Below are 20,586 nucleotides of genomic sequence, written 5' to 3' on the forward strand. Positions count from 1 at the left end.
GTAAATTGCTCTTTTATTCTATAAACTACGGACATTATTTCCCTCTACTCCTCTTTGGTCAGACCTCATCTGGAATATTGTGTCCAGTTTTGGGCACCACATTTTAAAAAAGACCAACAAACTGGAGCAAGTTCAGAAAAGAGCGACCAGAATGGTGACCGGTCTGCAAACCCTGTCTTATGAGGAAAGGTTGCAGGATTTGGGAATGTTTAGTTTGCAAAAGAGAAGACTGAGAGGAGAATTAATAGCTGTCTACAAATATCTAAAGGGCTGTCACATTGTAGAAGGCTCAACTTTATTCTCATTTGCACAAGGAAAGACTAGAAGCAATGGGATGAAACTGAATGGGAGGAGACACAGATTAGATATTAGAAAAAACTTTTTGACAGTTAGAGTGATCAATGAGTGGAACAGGCTGCCACGAGAAGTGGTGAGTTCTCCTTCAATGGAAGTCTTCAAACAGAGGCTGGACAGACATCTGACTGGGATGATTTAGCGAATCCTGCTTTGAGCAGGGGGTTGGACCAGATGGCCCAGGAGGTCCCTTCCAACTCTACGATTCTATGATTCTATGACAACATGTCTCCAAATTTCCAAGCAATAAATTTTGAATTTATTTTCAGAAAATGAGAAATGGTCAAAATAAAACAAAAAAATGCAGAGTGCTTGCAGACCTCAAATAATGCTAAGAAAACAAGTTCATAATCATTTAGAAACAATAGTAATGTTTTACCTCAGGAAGAGTTCAGAAATCAATATTTTGTGGAATAACCATGACTTAATCACAGCTTTCAAGCATCTTGGCTGCTTTCCACCAGTCTCTCACACGGCTTTGGGTGACCTTATGCCACTCCTGGTACACAAATCTAAGCAGTTCTTTGTTTGACGGCTTGTGACCATCCATCTTCCTCTTTATTACATTTCAGAGGTTTCCAATGGGGTTCAGGTCTGGAGATTGGGCTGGCCATGACAGGGATTTGATGTGGTGGTCCTTCATCCACACATTGAGTGACCTAGCTACGTGGCATGACGCATTGTCCTGCTGGAAAAAAAAAAAAAAAAAAAGAAATAAGAGTCCACTGAGTTGGGGAACATTGCCTGAGCAGAAGGAATCAACTGTTTTTCCAGGATAACCTTGTATGAGGCTTAATTCATACATTCTTCGCAAAGATTAACCTGCCCAATTCCAGCCTTGCTGAAGCATCCCAAGATCATCAACGATCATCCCAACAAATGTCACAGTGGGTGCAAGACTCTGGCTTGTACGCCTCTCCAGGGGTTGGGCAAAGCTGAAGATTAAACTCATCAGAGAAGATTACCTTACTCCAAGTCCTCTATGGTCCACTCCTTGTGGTCTTTGGCAAACTTCAGCCTGGTTCTCCTTTGCTTCTCATTGATGAAAGGTTTTTTTCTAGCTTTACATGACTTGAGCCCTGCCTCTAGGAGCCTGTTACGAACTGTTCTTGCCGTGCACTTCACCCCAGCTGCCATTTCTTTTGTAGCTCACTTGATGTCATCCTGCGGTTGCTGAGTGAAATTCGAATAAGAAGACGGTCATCCTGGTCAGTGGAGAGTCGTTTTTGCCCTCTGCCGGTCTATAGCTTTGTTGTCCCCAATGTCTGCTGCTTGACCTTGTTGTAATGGACTGCCATCTTAGAAATTTTAAGAACGGCGGCAACATGACGCTCACTGTATGCCTCTGCTAGTAAAGCCAGAAATGAGCCTTTATCCTCACGCAAGGACTTTTCTTTTCAACTCCTTTGGCATGGTTAAAAGTTATGTTTTCATTACTTTTGGGATATTACTAGCACTTGTTTTGCCATCCAGCTTGTCCTATTGCAGGAGGATTGTGAACACCACAGCAGGTTTTTTTTTTTATACTTTCCTCCGTTAAATAAGATTTCGTTCAGGTGAACACCTGTTCAGAAGCACATTAAGTAGAATGAGGTGGACTCTGGTTGGAATTCAACTGACACTGAAATGGAATGTCTGCCAGACATGTAGAGAAGCTGATTTTTATAAAACTGTGCTGGGGTCTCTTATAATTTTTGCCAGAGCTGTAGGTTGAAAAAAGACCCAGGTCCATCAAGTTCAACCTTCAACCATTGTTCAAGTGTGAGTATGTTCTGCAAGGGCAGGTGATGCTATACTGAACAGGCAGTTTATCTTCCCAGAGAGTAAAAGGCTTGAGCATGTTGAAATCCACCTGAAATACCTCTCTTCCTCAACGTCATCTGCCCACAGAATACACGAGGGTCCCCAAATACATTACATAATGGGGGGGGGGGGGGACATCACTTGGAACAAAAAGGGACTTCAGAGGAAAATAAATCAAGTTACATGGCTTGTTGTACCTGTGGCACATTGTATGTCTGTAAGTTTATCAAGACAGCAAAAACAAGCTTTATGCAAATTTCCAGTCTACTGAAAAAATATCAGCTGTTACCGCTATTAACATCCCAAACCTCATTTTTTTGTACCAAAAATGACAAACAGATTTTATGGTCGACCGTGTATCTTTATTTATTCCTGACGTTTCAAACAGAAACTCCCTCATAAGGGCCGACCATCAGATCTGATGTGCCGGACCATCAGTCAACTAAGGATTAGGTCCTCAGTTTTCAATCATCTCAGCAAGCATGTCTAGATCCACCACCTTACTCATTTATTCTTTTGCCTTAGTGAAAAGCTAGCAAGTACTTCTTGGGTGTTTTACAGAAGAAAAAAAAAAGAAAAAAAAAAAAAGAATAGCTTCAGGCAAATTATTATAATCTTCTCAAGCTTTCTGATCCCAAAACAATTAGGACATTAGGACTCGCACTTCATAGCTCATTCCGACTTCATAAACCGATTGAAGACAATTCATAATGCAGATTCAACCCTCATAAAGAGTTACAGAACAACTACAGCAGCTTGCTTTCACAGCCACCAATATCTAAACCACTGGCAACAGAAGTGAGTAAACCCTGAAGTGAAAATGGCGCTTAATGTATGAATATTTTGTGTGGCCACCGTTTTCCAGCACTGCCTTAACGCTCTTGGGCATGGAGAACGCTAGAACTTCAGAGGTCGCCACTAGAATCCTCTTCACTCCTCCATGACGACATCACGTTGCTGGTGGGTTAGAGACCTTGCGCTTCTTCACCTTCTGTTTGAGGATGTCCCACAGATTATCAATAGGGTATAGGTCTGGAGACATGCTTGGCCAGTTCATCATATTTAACTTTCACTTCTTTAGCAAGTTAGTGGCCATATTGGAGGTGTGGGGAGTCGTTATGTTGGAATACTGCCACGCAGCGCAGTTTCCGTAGGTGGGGGGGGGGGGGGGAGGAGATGATGCACGGCTCATGGTTCCCTCAATGAGCTACAGCTCCGCAAAGCCAGCAGCGCTCACGCAGCCCCAAACCATGACTGACTGTAGGCAAGACACTTGTCCTCGCCTGGTTGCTGCCACTCATGCATAACAGCATCTGAACCAAATATGTTTATATTGGTCTCAGAGCACAGGACATGGTCTCCTTCCATCCATGTCCTTAGTCTGCTTGTCTTCAGCAAAGTGTTGCTGGGTATTCTGGTGTATTAGACCAATTCGATGCAGTGCGCGATACATGTTCTGAGCACTGACAGGCAGACCCCCCCCTCCACCTCTAATGTCTGCAGCAATGTTGACAGCACTCATACGACTTCTGGATACAATGCTGAGCACGTGCACTCCTCTATCGTCGTCCATGGCGCAACTGTTGTAACACTGATAAGTCACATGACACTGGGGAGGGAAAATATCTAATTGGGCACAATTTCACCATTTTCACTTAGGAGAGTCCTCACTTTTTAGACAACAATGGATATGTGCAGAGTTATTTAGAGAGCACACCAAATATACACAAAAAGGAGATTTTTGTGTACTCACCGTAAAATCTCTCTTAGGCTACTTTCACACATCCGGTGTGTGGGGTCCGGCGGCGTGCGGCGAAAAGCCGGGCCGCCGGATCCGGCCTGCAGCCCTGACACCGGATGTGTGTGCGGCGAGACGATACGGCTCGGACATTATTAAAGGAGCCGCAGGACGAGGTGGACAGAGGCAGCCAATGAGACAGCTGCTGAAAGGGAGGTGAGGGGAGGAGAGGATAGGAGAGGGGAGGGGAGGAGAGGGGAGGGGGGTGGAGAGAGAGACATGGGGGGTTAACACTTAGTGTCCAGGCAAGAGAATCTCTCTCTCTTGCCGGGCACTTGTGGGGTTAACCCCACAGAGAGATCTCTCTCTCTCACCCAGACACTGAGTGTTAACCCCACAAGTGCCCGGCGAGAGAGATCTCTCACAAGTGTCCGGGTGACAGAGAGAGATCTCTCTCTCGCCGGGCACTTGTGGGGTTAACATTCACAGAGTCCGGGCATGCGCTGTGGAAAAAGCCGGTCCGGCGCTGCAAAAAAACGTTACATGGAACGTTTTTTCCAGACGCCGGACAGGCTGTTTTTGCCGGATCAGGCAAAAACCGGATACGCCGCATAGGTATCCGGCGCGATGCGGCAATAATGAAACTGAATGGGGGAAAAACCGGATCCGGTGGCAACCGGCGCCGGATCCGGTTTTTACACTTTTCGCCGCATCGCGCCTGATGCTGAAAACCGGATGTGTGAAAGAGGCCTTAGCCTTTAATTGGGGGACACAGAACCGTGGATGTTATGCTGCTGTCCACTAGGAGGCGACACTATGCATAATCTGATAAAGATTAACTTTGGCCCCTCCTCTGCAGTATACACCCCTGGATGGCGTCAGCCTCCTCCAGTTTTGTGCAAAAGCATTAGGAGGAATATACCAGAAACATAACCATGCCTGTAAGAAGGCTACTATAAACGAGCTCAAACAACAATATGAGAACCCAACCGTAACAACGGCCAGCAAGGGCAACAGGGTGGGAGCCGTGTCCCCAAATTAAAGGCTAAGAGAAAGAGATTTTACGGTGAGTACACAAAAATCTCCTTTAGGCCTCTTTCACACATCCGGTTTGTGCAGTCAGGCACAATCCGGCATGTGTGTAAAAAAACGGATCCGGTTTTTTTTACCGCCAGATGCGTTTTTTTGTCATTGAGAAGCACATGCGCCGGATCGCGCCGCATGTGCTTCCGTTTGTTCCGGTTTTTACCGGATCCGGCTGAATTCCTCTGTCCGGCGGCCGGACAGGACGGGTGCTGCAGCGTTTTTTTGTCCGGCGAAAAAAGCCGGACATGGACGTATGCGGCCCTTCCGGCTCTGCGGGACAATGTTTCTCAATGGCACATTCCGGCCGCCGGATCAGACTTCTACCTGATCCGGCCACCGCATGCACGGTTTTACCCTGTGCGCATGCCTGGATATCTCTCTCTCTTTAACCGTTCTCTCTCTCTCTTTCATGCCCCGTTCTCTCTCTCTCTCATACCACGTTCTCTCTCTTTTTCATACCCCGTTCACCGGCTCCTGGATCCTTTTCTTCCCTGGTGACCCCTTTGCAACATAGCCGTGTCAGGCGCCGTAAGATGCGCCGCATATACTTCCGGTCCCTCCGTTCACGGCTGGATCCGGCACTCCATCTTTTTGCCGCATGGCGCCAGAATGCCACAGACGGACATGTGAAAGTAGCCTTACTCTGTCGCCTAATTGGGGGACACAGAACCGTGGGACGTCCCAAAGCAGGCCCTGGGTGGGAAGCAGTGGACGAATATTGTGCTGACAGTCCCCTAGATTGGGGTACTGCCGCCTGCAGGACCCGTCTACCCAGGCTCGCATCCGCTGAGGACTGGGTATGCAATCTGTAGTGTTTTGTAAATGTGTGGAGGCTAGTCCAAGTGGCTGCCTTACACACTTGTTGTGCCGAGGCTTGATGCCGAACGGCCCAAGAGGCCTCTACCACCCACGTAGAGTGTGCGTGATACTGGCCGGAAGAGGAGAATTGTTAAGACGGTAAACCTCTTGAATGGTGGACTTGATCCACCTAGCAAGGGTGGCTTTGGAAGCCGGTAGGCCCTTGCGAACGCCTTCTGGAAGAAGGAAAAGTGAATCAGACTTGACAAGGTCAAGCATATGCAGAGCCTTCTCCACTCTATGAACAGGAAGCGGGCAAAGAGATGGTAGTGAGATTTCCTCATTGAGGTGGAAGCTGGACACAACCTTCGGAAGGAAGGATGGGACTGTACGGAGAACCACTTTGTCCTGATAGAAAACCAGGAAGGTTTGTCTGCAGGAAAGTGCTGAAAGTTCGGACACCCTGCGTAGCGAGGCGATTGCCACCAGAAAAACCACCTTCTGTGATAGAAGGCGGAGTGAGACCTCCTTAAGGGGTTCGAAAGGAGGTGTCTGCAATGCTGTCAGGACCATGTTAAGGTCCCACGTCTCCAATGGATGTTTGTAGGGGGGAACCAACCGGGAAACCACTTGGAGAAAAGTCCTCACTTGCGGCTTGTTAGCAATACGCCTCTGAAAGAGCACTGAGAGCGCTGACACCTGGCTCTTAAGCGAGCCCAGGGATAGCCTGGCGTCCAAGCCTGACTGAAGGAAACCGAGGACCTTTGGAAGAGAGTAGGGGAGTGGGATCTGTCCGCGAGATTCGCACCATGTAAAGAAAACCTTCCAGGTACGATAGTAAATCCTGGCTGAAGCTGGCTTTCGAGCCCTGATCATGGTTTTAACGATGTCCAGTGAAAAACCTGCTTGGGTCAAAACCCAGGTCTCAATGGCCACGCCGTCAAATTGAGAGCCCCTGAGCTCTGGTGGAAGAACGGGCCTTGTGACAGAAGGTTGGGACGTGTGGGGAGACGTCAGGGGGCGTCTGCTGTGAGTTGCACGACGTCGGCGTACCATGTACGCCTGGGCTAGTCTGGCGCGATCAGGATGGTGGGAACTCCCTCTTGTTTGATCTTCCTCAGGACTCTGGAGATCAGGGGGAGGGGTGGAAAAATGTACAGAAGCTGGAACTGGGTCCAGTCCTGAACCAGGGCATCTGCTCCGAGCGACCGCGGATCGCGCATCCTGGCCATGAAATTGGGAACCTTGGCATTGAGATGGGATGCCATTAGATCCACGTCCGGGGTCCCCCAGCGATGGCAGATCCGACGAAAAATTTTGGGATGGAGAGACCACTCCCCGAGTCCATTCCTTGTCTGCTGAGAAAGTCGGCTTCCCAGTTGTCCACACCCGGAATGTGGACCGCAGAGAGTACAGACCTTGCATCCTCCGCCCAGTGTAGGATACATGTTACTTCGTTCATCGCCTGGATGCTGCGGGTCCCGCCTTGATGGTTCACATACGCCACCGCCGTGGCATTGTCCGACTGTACTCGGATATGAGAGTCTGCTAGCAAGTGATGAAAGGCTTTCAATGTCAGGAAGATGGCCCGAATTTCTAGGATGTTGATGGGCATGTTCGCTTCCATTGGTGACCACTAATGCTTTTTATGCGGCCCGTATCGCCGCATTTTTTACGGTCTGCCGCAATAATGAACCGAAAAAAGCTTGCGGATCGCCGTTTATTTTTCTAATACTATGGAAAACCGCAAAACCGAAAGTCACGGTGCCCCTCAAAAACAAACTTCCGTTTGTTTTTGCAGCCCCATTGATTAACAATGGGGGCAGTGTCCGTACGCCGTGAAAGAGATCGAGCAAGCACGATCTTTTAGCACAATCGCAAATACGGAACACCGTGGAATTTTTACGGGACGATTTTGCGGCCCCATGGAAATCAATTGGGGCCGCGAAATCGGCCCGCAAAAACATGATAAATATAAAGGCAGCCTAAGCCGGTGGCAGCAGGGTCCTCTCCTTCCTGTACCAGTCTGTCATTGCTAGATGGTTCACTGTAGTTTATATGTAACCCCCCTCATATACAGTACAATGTAATCAATGGTGCTCTAAAAATAACTAGAAAACTGACTTTTGTTTAAAAAAAAATCTGCAGAATTTCAGTTATGCAATGGCCTTTTTCATGAATAAAACTAACTATTTAAAATGAACCTATCAGCAGGATTGTGCTCAGTAACCTATAGTGTCAGGTCGGAGTCGTTATACTGATTAAATTGATACCTGGTGATGAAATCTGTCTTGAGGTTGTTGTGTAATCTGTATCTTCAGTTATTGACAATCTCATGCCCCGGGGGGCTATGGGCGGTGTTTTGGGAGGTGCTCTGCCTAGGTATTCATATTGATGGCTTATGACAGGTTACTGATCTCCCAGAGACCTGCCCTCTATATTACACACTGCAAATCTTAGGCTAAGTGCACACGTAGCAGAAATTTTCTGCTGAAAAACAGGACTCCCTTCCCAGAAACCATGTTTTCACCGTGATTTTTGAAACGCGGAAAAAAAACGCGAAATTAATGAGCATGCACATTTTTCACTGCGATGCGTTTTTTTTTGTGGTAAAAACACATCAATGTGCACAAAAAGTGCAAAATGCATAGAAATGAATGGGAAGCTTCTATTTCGCGGTTTCCCACTGGAAAAATCGCGAAAAAAAACGCTGTGTGTGAACACAGCCTTATTGCTTGAAAAAAAAAAAAATTTACATTCATCATGGAGGCGCTGTACCACAAGATGATCTGTAATATCCATATTTTCATTTGAATTTGTCAAATTTCTTGGGGAAAAAAAAAATTCTTAATCAAAATGGTGCAGACAGCCACGCCTACACCGTAGCATTCTCTAGCAAAATGGTGCTGGCGCCATTTTATTTTTTTTTTATCAAGAAAATTAAATGACAAAATGAAATGTAAATATGGATAGTATAGATCATATGTTACAGAGCAGGCACTGCCGCCTGCCTTAAGTAATTTTTTTTTTCCGATGTTGGGCGTAAATTTACTCCGGCGGTGAGCCCACATCTTTCCCGGGACACGTCAGCTGCTTTGAACAGCTATCATATGCCCGGAATAGCAGTGGGTGGAATCGCGATCTACCCACGGCTATTAACCCCTTAAATGCCGTTTCAAACATTGATAGCGGCATTTGACTCGGGCTTCCAGCCATTGGGCCGGAATTCCGCCCACCTGTGACCCCCGTCACGTGATCGCGGTCTCCTGGAGACCTCTATGGTTGTCGCTGCCGGCTTGCTATGAGTACCACCCGTTGATCGACGCTCATAGCAAGTGGGTAATTCTACTACATAGAGGAGATCTGATCATCACCTGTATATAGCAGAGCCGATCGGGTTATGGCAACTTCTAGTCTCCCATGGAGACTATTGAAGCAAGCCAAAAGTGTAAGAAAAGAAAAAAAATTAACCTGCTCGCTAGAAAAAAAAAAAAAAAAAAAAAAAAAAAAAAAAAAAGTCAAAACGCCAGAACTACGTTTTTTTGATCGCCGCGACATTGCATTAACATGCAATAACTGGCGGTCAAAAGTTAGTATCTGCCCCAAAGTGGTATCATTAAAAACGTCAGCTCGGCACGCAAAAAATAGGCCCTCACTCATTTTCCCCCCAAAGTTTGGATTTTTTTTTTTTCACCACTTAGATAAAAAAGAACCTAGATATGTTTGGTGTCTATGAACTCGTAATGAGCATAGGAATCATAATGGCAGGGCAGTTAAAGCATTTAGAGAACATGGTAAAAAAAAAAAGCCAAACAAAAAAAATGTGGGATTGCACTTTTTTTTTGCAATTTCACCGCACTTGGATTTTTTTTTCCCCGTTTTCTAGTACATGACATGATAAAACCAACAGTGTTGCTTAAAAGAACAACTCGTCCCGCAAAAAAACAAGCCCTCACATGGCCATGTTGACCTAAAAATAAAAGTTATGGCTCTGAGAAGGAGAGCAAAAAGCAAAAATGCAAAACCAAAAATACCAACCGGTCAAAAAGGGGTTAAAAACACTGCATATAAAATGCACCTATTTGCTGAGAAATTTTGTTGTGCATTACATGTGACTTGACTACAAACCATGTTGTTACATTTAGTCACCAAAAATGCAGTACGAATATTTTTTTTTTTAACTTCCTCATCACCTTCAATGGGTAAAAGAGTTGCAAAAACACTGAAAGAACTGACATTTTGCAGATTTTCAAAAATGCTGCAGTGCTAAAATTCAGTCAACAAAAACTCAAACATGGGTGTGCATGAGATTTTTGAAATCGCATAGATTTCGCAGGTACTGTAGAACACAGCTCCCTGCCCCTCAAGAAAAAATGCTGCAAAAATGCAATATGTGTACATACCATTGGAGCCATTCTAACTCCAGAAAAACATGCAAAGATGATGATAAATCTGAGCCAAAATGTTAGCTGCATACTCTGGATTAGCGTAATATCCACGACCGCACAATAAACCATTTACCATAAACGCCAGATTAAAGGGAATCTGTCACCCTTTTTTGAGATTTCATATAATGATATAATTCAATTGTGTGTCACATAAGGATTCTCTTAGTACTTTTGCTTCCCCCTGACCCCGCACCTTTCATGCATAAATACCGTTTTTATATCTATATATCTGTTCAGATGTATGTAAACTGCCACTGTCCGGTCCGCTGGGCGGGGCTTATTCACCTGCTCCCCCCCTCCTTGTCTTGCTCTACGCATTTCTTCTTGTGTAGAGCAAGAGAGGGAGGGAGCAGGTGAATAAGCCCCGCCCAGCGGACCGGACAGTGGCAGTTTACATACATCTGAACATATATATATATATATATATATATATATATATATAAAAAAAAAAAAACGGTATTTATGCATGAAAGGTGCGGGGTCAGGGGGATGCAAAAGTACTAAGAATCCTTATGTGACACACAATTGAATGATATCATTATATGATAACTCAAAAAAGGGGAGACAGATTCTCTTTAAGGGAATTTCACTAGATATTTACACAGATATATCTAGAATGATGTGTAAAATATTTCTTGCAAATATGTTTTCTGACTTTTGGTAGAACATGCGCATTTTGAAACTTTTTGCTCAGTAGGTCGATGCACTCAATGCTCCTCGTCTATTTCGGCAAAGCGCAAGAGAAATTTTCCACTGAACCAGGGTAGTGGAGTCGGTAAGCCAAACCTGCGACTCCGACTCCTCAGTTTCCCTTACACCGACTCCGACACACATTGCTTATATTGAAGTGAAAAATTTATTGTAGTACAATGTGAACATCAGACATTTAATCATTTCTATGATACAATAATCAAGATATTTAGACAGAACATAATATCTATTTATTGGAATACAACTTTAGAACACAAAAAACTGTAATAAATTGTAAATATGTAATACACTATGTAATATCGAATACATATATATAATATCGAATACATATATACAGTACAGACCAAAAGTTTGGACACACCTCATTCAAAGCGTTTTCGTTTATTTCATGACTATGAAAATTGTAGATTCATTCTGAAGGAATCAAAACTATGAATTAGCACATGTGGAATTATAGAATTAACAAAAAAGTGTGAAACAACTGAAAATATGTCTTACATTCTAGGTTCTTCAAAGTAGCCACCTTTGGCTTTGATTACTGCTATGCACACTCTTGGCATTCTCTTGATGAGCTTCAAGAGGTAGTCACCGGAAATGGTCTTCCAACAGTCTTGAAGGAGAACCCAGAGATGCTTAGCACTTGTTGGCCCTTTTGCCTTCACTCTGCAGTCCAGCTCACCCCAAACCATCTCGATTGGGTTCAGGTCTGGTGACTGTGGAGGCCAGGTCATCTGGCGTAGCACCCCATCACTCTCCTTCTTGGTCAAATAGCCCTTACACAGCCTGGAGGTGTGTTTGGGGTCATTGTCCTGTTGAAATAATAAATGATCCAACTAAACGCAAACCGGATGGAATAGCATGCCGCTGCAAGATGCTGTGGTAGCCATGCTGGTTCAGTATGCCTTCAATTTTGAATAAATACCCAACAGTGTCACCAGCAAAGCACCCGCACACCATCACACCTCCTCCTCCATATTTCACGGTGGGAACCAGGCATGTAGATTCCATCCGTTCACCTTTTCTGCGTCGCACAAAGACACGGTGGTTGGAACCAAAGATCTCAAATTTGGACTCATCAGACCAAAGCACAGATTTTCACTGGTCTAATGTCCATTCCTTTTGTTCTTTAGCCCAAACAAGTCTCTTTTGCTTGTTGCCTGTCCTTAGCAGTGGTTTCCTAGCAGCTATTATACCATGAAGGCCTGCTGCACAGTCTCCTCTTAACAGTTGTTGTAGAGATGTGTCTGCTGCTAGAACTCTGTGTGACATTGACCTGGTCTCTAATCTGAGCTGCTGTTAAGCTGCGATTTCTGAGGCTGGTGACTCGGATGAACTTATCCTCCGCAGCAGAGGTGACCTCTTGGTCTTCCTATCCTGGGGCGGTCCTCATATGAGCCAGTTTCTTTGTAGCGCTTGATTGTTTTTGCCACAGCACTTCGGGACACTTTCAAAGTTTTCCCAATTTTTCAGACTGACTTTCATTTCTTAAAGTAATGATGGCCACTCGTTTTTCTTTACTTAGAATTTGTATTATGGCAAAAAAAAGCAGCTAACAGTCTATTCAGTAGGACTATCAGCTGTGCATCCACCAGACTTCTGCACAACACAACTGATGGTCCCAACCCCATTTATAAGGCAAGAAATCCCACTTATTAAACCTGACAGGGCACACCTGTGAAGTGAAAACCATTTCCGGTAAAGCTCATCAAGAGAATGCCAAGAGTGTGCAAAGCAGTAATCAAGCAAAAGGTGGCTACTTTGAAGAACCTAGAATATAAGACATATTTTCAGTTGTTTCACACTTTTTTTGTTAATTATATAATTCCACATATGTTAATTCATAGTTTTAATGACTTCAGAGTGAATCTACAATTTTCATAGTCATCAAAATAAAGAAAACTCTTTGAATGTGGTGTGTCTAAACTTTTGGTCTGTACTGTGTATGTACATATATATATATATATATATATATACACACACACACACACACACACACACACACACACTATGACTTAGCTAAGACAAAGCCTAGATCCTCCGGCTACATTCACACCATGGGCGTAGCCAGCATCAAACTTGGGGGGGGGGGGGGGGGCAGAACCTCATACTGCACACCTCAGCTGCTGCAGAACCTCATACTGCACACCCCTACACTTGAAAATAAAGCCTGCACCTTAAGAAGATGTGGTGGTGATGAATGCAGTCTATTTATTCCAACTATCAATTGATGTTGATGTGTTACTGAAGACGAGCAATGCCTGTCCTGGGCATCCTTTTGGGCATCTATGAGGTGTACCTGACTGGTGCTAAAAAAAAAAAGGAGTGTTAGTCTGTGTACTACCCGGTTTTCATTCTTTTTGGTACAGATACGATATGGATAGACAGATATGGATAAATGGATAGATAGAGCAGATTTCTAATCTGCTTTTGCTATTGAAAACATTATCTATGAGCTCAAAAACCTTTCAGGTGATGCAGTTTTTTTAAAAGCTGATCGGCTTTTGCAGCTGAAAAACGTATCCTCAAAAAACGCAGGAAAAACGCTGTGTGTGAATGTAGCCTTAGATCAGGAATATAAGCCATTTATAGGACATTTCATAACTTTCCCAAATTCCTATGAAAAAATATTCTGCACTGAACTACTGTACCCTATTATATATTTTAGGAGTCGGTCCATTTTATATCGACTCCAACTCAGACTCCACAGCCCTGCATTAACAGACATTTCTTAAAGGGAATCTGTCACCCCTTTTTTGAGATATCATATAATGATATCATTCAACTGTGTGTCACATAAGGATTCTCTTAGCACTTTTGCTTCCCCCTGACCTCGCACCTTTCATGTATAAATACCTTTTTTATATCGGTTCAGATGTATGTAAACTGCCTCGGTCCGGTGGGCAGGGCTTATTCACCTGCTCCCTCCCCTCCCTGTTGTCTTGCTCTCTGCATTTCTTCTTGAGTAGAGCAAGAAGACAGGTGTAAAATAATAAAAAAAAAACCTTACTCAACCATCTCCTCATTCCCCCTTCTAGCAGGAGACCACTGCAGCCAGTTAATTGCCACTCAAGACGCAGAGAGAACGTGGCCTGTGATTGGTTGCTGCAGTCATGTGACATCTGCAGAAATGGAAAATTAGAAAAACGGCAGGGTTTGGTAGTTGTCTATTTTAAAGGGGCTGTCCGGTCAAAACCGATAAGTCTGCAGACTTAAGAATCTTCCATGGACACGCACTGTCATCTGCCGGTATTCGCCAGTTTCAGACCTGGGAACGGAGGGTATCTAAGCATCATACATACTCCCGGTCAGCGGGCGCAGCCTCGCCCCATACATTTGTCTCTGGAGCGAGGCCATGACCTGGGCCATGAGAAGACCTTGTCCAAGTAGTGGACAACTTCTTTAAGATCACCATGAGCCCTGGACAGAATCTCTGAAAACCGCCTCTTTCCTGAGAGCATCCTTGGGTCTCCTTCAATTAAAGGGAATCTGTCACCCCTTTTTTTGGCCTTTCAGCTGCCGAGGGCAGAGCAGAGTCCTGCAGAGGGCAGAGCAGAGTCCTGCAGTGCGCAGGCGTCGGGAGAGGCCTGGCGCCTGCGCACTGCAGAATTCTGCTCTGCCCTCAACAGGGCAGAGCAATGCGCCTGCGCCGGAGCCACTTCAGGACGGGAGAAGAGGACGTCATCGCATGAAGAATGGAGTCGCGGGACCGCAACACCCATCGGACCGCCCACCTCGGTGAGTATAACGTGTTTTTCTTCTCTTTCAGGTTACATTGGAGGCTTATCTACAGCATTACAGAATGCTGTAGTTAAGCCCCCGATGTCTATGCCGGCAGCTAATAGGGGAAAAAAAAAAGGGTGACAGATTCCCTTTAAAGGGAAACAGTCACCAGGTTTTTCCCATATAAAGCACAGCCACAACCATTAGAGACTTTTTTTTTTTTACAGCATTCTGGAGTGCTGTAAGAAAAAAAAAAAAAAAAGTCCTCAACTCAGTCTGCAGATCTCAAAAAAGACCTTTTATCATTCGTACGCATCCTACGTCATCCACAGTGCCCCTATTGTGCAGGTACACTTCTCTCTGCCCTGCTGACAACAGAGCAAAGTACTGTAGCTCACATGTGCGGGAAGGGCCAAAGAGCTCCGATGACCTGGAAGTGAAGCCAGCGCACCTCAGTACTTTTCTCTGCCCCAAGCATGGCAAAGAGAAATGCGCCTGCGAAAGAGCACTATCAAGGACACTGACGTAGGATGTGTCACCCACATGAAGCAAGGAGGTAGGACGGAGATCGCAAGAGGAGACGCCGGATCAAGATCAGAAACGCTCATCGGACCTGACTGCACAAACTAAGTATAAAAAAAATTTGTTTTTTTTTTTTGTTAAAAGAATTTGCAGACTGGAGTGCTGTATGCCAAATGGTGATGGCCGTGCTATATGTGCACAATGATAATGTGCCAGGCCAGCTAATCAAGAGCGGGCGCCACGGCTGCCAGCCGGTAAGAGCGGGCGCCACGGCTGCCAGCCGGTAAGAGCGGGCGCCACGGCTGCCAGCCGGTAAGAGCGGGCGCCACGGCTGCCAGCCGGTAAGAGCGGGCGCCACGGCTGCCAGCCGGTAAGAGCGGGCGCCACGGCTGCCAGCCGGTAAGAGCGGGCGCCACGGCTGCCAGCCGGTAAGAGCGGGCGCTCAGAGCTCGCTGAGGCCACGGATCACAGACGTGGCCGACGGCTCGGGTCCTGCCAATTGCTTTGCACCAATGTATAATAACATACCGCAGCGGGTGACCCATTTAATTTTGATCCCTTTAAACAAAACACTTTTTCCCCAGTAACTATTAAGCACATGTTTGTAGAAGGGTCTGACGCAATCACAGCACAATACAGAGGGACAGGCGGTAATGGTAAAGACACAGATGATCCGACGAGGACGAGCCCCAGAGACGGCGGAGATTACAGGACGTGACGCATCAGGAGGGAAACGGCAGCAAAGATGGCGCTGGCCGAGCGAGAGGAAAAAAAAATGACGTGTAAACGAAACGGAGCAAAATCCTCTCCGATGAACACCCAGCGGGCGGCATGATGGCAAATATTAACCCCTAGGCCCCGTGTGGCCGCCATTACTCCCGAGCACGGCCTGGGTGGCTTGGACACAGAGCCCCCTCTCCCCTCCCTGTGGTGGCCGCCGCCGCCATCTTGTCTCCGCAGTCGCTGCTCTCCCTCCGCCCGTGTGTTCGCTTACCTGCCTCGCTGCTCGCCTTCTTCCTCCTCACACCGCTGCTGCTACTGCAGCAGCCGACGCCGTTTCTGTCCGCGCCTCTCCTCACTCGAACACGCGGTAGCGCTCACCGAACACAGACGACAACGACTTCTCCTGAGAACTCGAGCGAAGGTCCTCCTCCTACGACGTGCGCAACTCCGCGGATGAACCGTGCTGACGTCAGTACACGCGGCATCCGGCGTGCGCGCTCTCGCGTTCGCTCCCCCTTGGATTCTTTGGCGCCAGTTTTTTTTTTTTTTTTTTTTGTTTACCTCAGGCTCAAACTGATAGGACGGCGACGGCGAGCAATGGCCGAGGGGCCGACTGGAAGGCGAGCAGGGGCCGAGGGGCCAACTGGAAAGCGAGCAGGGGCCGAGGGGCCGACTGGAGGGCGAGCTGTGCCCGAGGGGCCGCCTGGATGGCGAACTGTGCCAGAGGGGCCGACTGGAGGGTGAGCAATGGCCGACTGGAGGGCGAGCTGTGGGCGAGGGGCCGACTGGACGGCGAACTGTGGCCGAGGGGCCGACTGGAGGGCTAGCAATGGCCGAGGGGCCGACTGGAGGGAGAGCTGTGCCCGAGGGGCCGACTGGACGGCGAGCAATGGCCGAGGCACCTACTGAACGGCGAGCTGTGGCCGACTGGACGGCGAGCTGTGGCCGACTGGACGGCGAACTGTGGCCGAGGGGCCGACTGGAGGGCTAGCAATGGCCGAGGGGCCGACTGGAGGGCGAGCTGTGCCCGAGGGGCCGACTGGACGGCGAGCAATGGCCGAGGCACCTACTGAACGGCGAGCTGTGGCCGACTGGACGGCGAGCTGTGGGCGACTGGACGGCGAGCTGTGGGCGAGGGGCCGACTGGACGGAGAGCTGTGGGCGAGGGGCCGACTGGACGGCGAGCTGTGGGCGAGGGGCCGACTGGACGGCGAGCTGTGGGCGAGGGGCCGACTGGACGGCGAGCTGTGGGCGAGGGGCCGACTGGACGGCGAGCTGTGGGCGAGGGGCCGACTGGACGGCGAGCTGTGGGCGAGGGGCAGACTGGACGGCGAGCTGTGGCCGAGGGGCCGACTGGAGGGCTAGCAGTGGCCGAGGGGCCGACTGGAGGGCTAGCTGTGGCCGACTGGATGGCGAGCTGTGGCCGAGGGGCCGACTGGAGGGCGAGCTGTGCCCGAGGGGCTGACTGGATGGCGTTTAACCCCCTTGATGCCACCGTGAGCAGCAACATTGATCGGGTTGTAGAGAGGTCGCTCTGCTCCAATCGGCACAACGCAGTTGCGATCGTGTTGTGCTGATTGTTTCCAGGGTGACCCCGTGCTGATAGCTCGACAGAGGGTCACCCAGGTACTGTGTCCTGTAAGCTCCTGCTCCAGGTAGAAGATGACGCATTCTCCCTGTGTGTGATGCACTGATCTAATGTGCAGACGTGCAGTAATTGGCAGCGCTTTGGACGCATCACATAGGTAGGCAGCATTCATAACGCTGCCGGCTATAGAGCCCCGGTGACTCCGCATGTGTTCATTGAACCATGCAGACTCGCTGCTTACAATACATTCTACAGGTTACATTTATCTTGTGGAGGCTCGTGTCTCTGCAAGATAAAAACATGCTGCAGCCTGAAACGGCGCGCCTTATGTCCATTGCTGCAGGCGTCTGTGCACGCTTAGCTGGCATGGGATTTCTTGAGAACCCATCCACTATGCTGTAACATCTGGACGCTGCACAAGTACGCAGCGTCCAACCTGCAGCGTTTACTTATCGTGTGCACATACCCTAATGCCCTGCAATGGAAAAGCATTGCACAGTATTACATCCAGTCAGGGAAAGTTATGTCCCATACTGGGACAAGGTAAATAAGTAAATGTATGTCAGTACCTGGATAAGAATGAAGTGATTAAACAGAGGGGGGATTCCCTGTTGAGAGGAACAGAGGCTGCTATCTTCAGACCGGATATAACTTCAAGAGAAATGTGCTGTCTTCCAGGTGCAAAAATTAAAGATGTGTCTGACAGGATATCAGGACTCTTCAGACCTACAGATGACTACCCATTCCTGCTACTACATGTGGGGACAAATGACACCGTAAGAAACGACCTGGAAACCATCTGCAGAGACTTTGAAGACTTCGGCAAGAAAGTGAAAGAACTGGGAGCGCAGGTGGTCTTCTCTTCCATCCTCCCAGTGGATGGCCATGGAACAAGGAGGTGGAATAAGATTCTGCAGGTGAACAACTGGCTACGTCGATGGTGCCGTCAGCAACGATTTGGATTTCTGGATCACGGAGTGAACTACTTATACGATGGACTACTTGCTAGAGATGGGGTGCACCTTACGAAGACTGGAAAGCAGGTATTTGGAAGTCGCCTTGCTACACTTGTAAGGAGAGCTAAACTAGAACAACATGGGAAGGGAAGCAAAAGACCAGAAAAAGCCATACACCTGACAAATGCTATTGAGAACTCTGCTATTAGAAGTGGAAAGGAAGAACAAAGACGAAAGAATCTAATTAATAAAAATATTGGAGAAAGAGAAACCAATCACAAACTAAAATGTTTCTATACTAATGCACAAAGCATGGGCAACAAACAAGGAGAATTGGAACTACTAACACAGGAAAAGAAATATGTCATTGGAATCACTGAAACTTGGTGGGACAATACACATGATTGGAATACAAGACTAGAAGGATACAACTTATTTGCAAGAAACAGACTTGATAAACGAGGAGGGGGTGTCGCATTGTATGTTAGAAATGCGTATATCTGCACAGAGATTGAAGCTTCAGAGACTGGGAGTTCTGTGGAAACTGTTTGGGTAAGAATACAAGGACAGAACAATGGAAAGGACACCATTGTAGGCATTTACTACAGGCCGCCTGTGCAAGCTGAAGATATGGATGAACTCTTTATGCATCAAATGGCCAAGTTCTCCAAAAAATATGACATAGTTGTCATGGGAGATTTCAACTATCCAGACATTTGTTGGGAATCTCTCTCAGGCAAAACTAACAGGTCAAGGAAATTCTTATCCTCTCTTGCTGACAACTTTATCTTCCAAAAGGTAAAGGAGAAAACAAGGGGAACTGCTACCTTGGATCTAATCCTTATAAACAGGGAGGAAATGGTTGAGGAGGTAAAAGTGGCTGGGACCCTAGGAGGTAGCGACCATGCTATTTTAGAATTTTGGATAACTAGAGGCGGAAGACCTGTGAAGACTCAGACGTCAAGGTTAGATTTCAGAAAGGCAGATTTTAAGGGATTCAGAAAGAGAATTGGAGGGATCCAATGGCTGGATATCCTTAAAGACAAAAATGTCCAGGAAGGATGGGAAATCTTGAAAAATGAAATTCTCAAAGCACAGTTGTTAACAATTCCGAAAAGAGGGAAGAATAGGAAGCATTTAAGGAAACCAGGATGGATGAACACAGAACTTAAGCACATGCTAAAAAGGAAGAAAAAAATGTTTATAAAATGGAAAGAGGGAGGCATATCTAAAGAAGAATATAATGCTGTCTGCAGAACCTGCAGGGCACAAATCAGATTAGCTAAAGCTGAAAATGAATTGAGGCTTGCAAGAGATGTCAAAAGCAATAATAAAGGATTTTGGGGATATGTCAAAAGTAAAAGAAAAGTCAAAGATGCTATAGGATTTTTACAGGATGAAAATGATGAAATGGTAAGACAGGATGTTGAGAAGGCTGAACTTTTAAATTCCTATTTTGCATCTGTTTTCTCTCAGAAAGGAAATGTAACATCAACTGTTATTCACTGTCCTATTAAGGGAATAGAAGAATCCAGGATATCTATAAACAGAAAGATAGTGAGGAAACAGCTAACCTAAATGAATTCAAGTCTCCAGGTCCAGATGAATTACACCCCAGAGTACTGAAGGAGATAGCAGAAGAAATTTTTGAACCCCTCTCCATAATCTTTGAAAATTCTTGGAGAACAGGAGATGTGCCAGAAGACTGGAGAAGAGCAAATGTTGTTCCTATCTTCAAAAAGGGGAAGAAGGTGGACCCAGGCAACTATAGGCCGGTGAGTCTGACTTCTATACCAGGAAAGATCTTTGAACAAATTATTAAACAACATGTATGTCAATACCTGGATAAGAATGAAGTGATTAAACAGAGTCAGCATGGGTTTGTAACTAATAAGTCATGTCAGACTAATTTAATTTCCTTCTTTGACGGTATTACTGATTGGGTGGATCAAGGAAATGCTGTAGATATAGTATATCTTGACTTCAGCAAAGCATTTGACAAAGTCTCTCATACAATCCTTATTGAAAAAGTGACTAAGTATGGAATGGACAAGGCAACTGTTAGGTGGATTCATAACTGGCTTAGTGATCGGACCCAAAGAGTGGTCGTAAATGGCTGCACATCCAGTTGGAAGAATG

The 20,586-nt window shown here is 46.6% G+C and overlaps 1 protein-coding gene across 1 annotated transcript in view; it reads right to left on the bottom strand.

Moving 5' to 3' along the window:
* ZNF638 (zinc finger protein 638) overlaps positions 1 to 16,360 on the bottom strand; it is a 55,621-nt gene extending 39,261 nt beyond the window's left edge. Inside the window, exon 1 of the mRNA XM_073555077.1 lies at positions 16,175 to 16,360. The gene's annotated coding sequence lies outside the window, so the exon portion shown is untranslated. The remainder of the gene's footprint in view (positions 1 to 16,174) is intronic.
* Between the last annotated feature and the right edge of the window lie 4,226 nt (positions 16,361 to 20,586).

This window comes from Dendrobates tinctorius, unplaced genomic scaffold (assembly GCF_039654945.1).
Source record: "Dendrobates tinctorius isolate UK_male_01 unplaced genomic scaffold, ASM3965494v1 ptg000216l, whole genome shotgun sequence".
Lineage (NCBI taxonomy): Eukaryota > Metazoa > Chordata > Amphibia > Anura > Dendrobatidae > Dendrobates > Dendrobates tinctorius.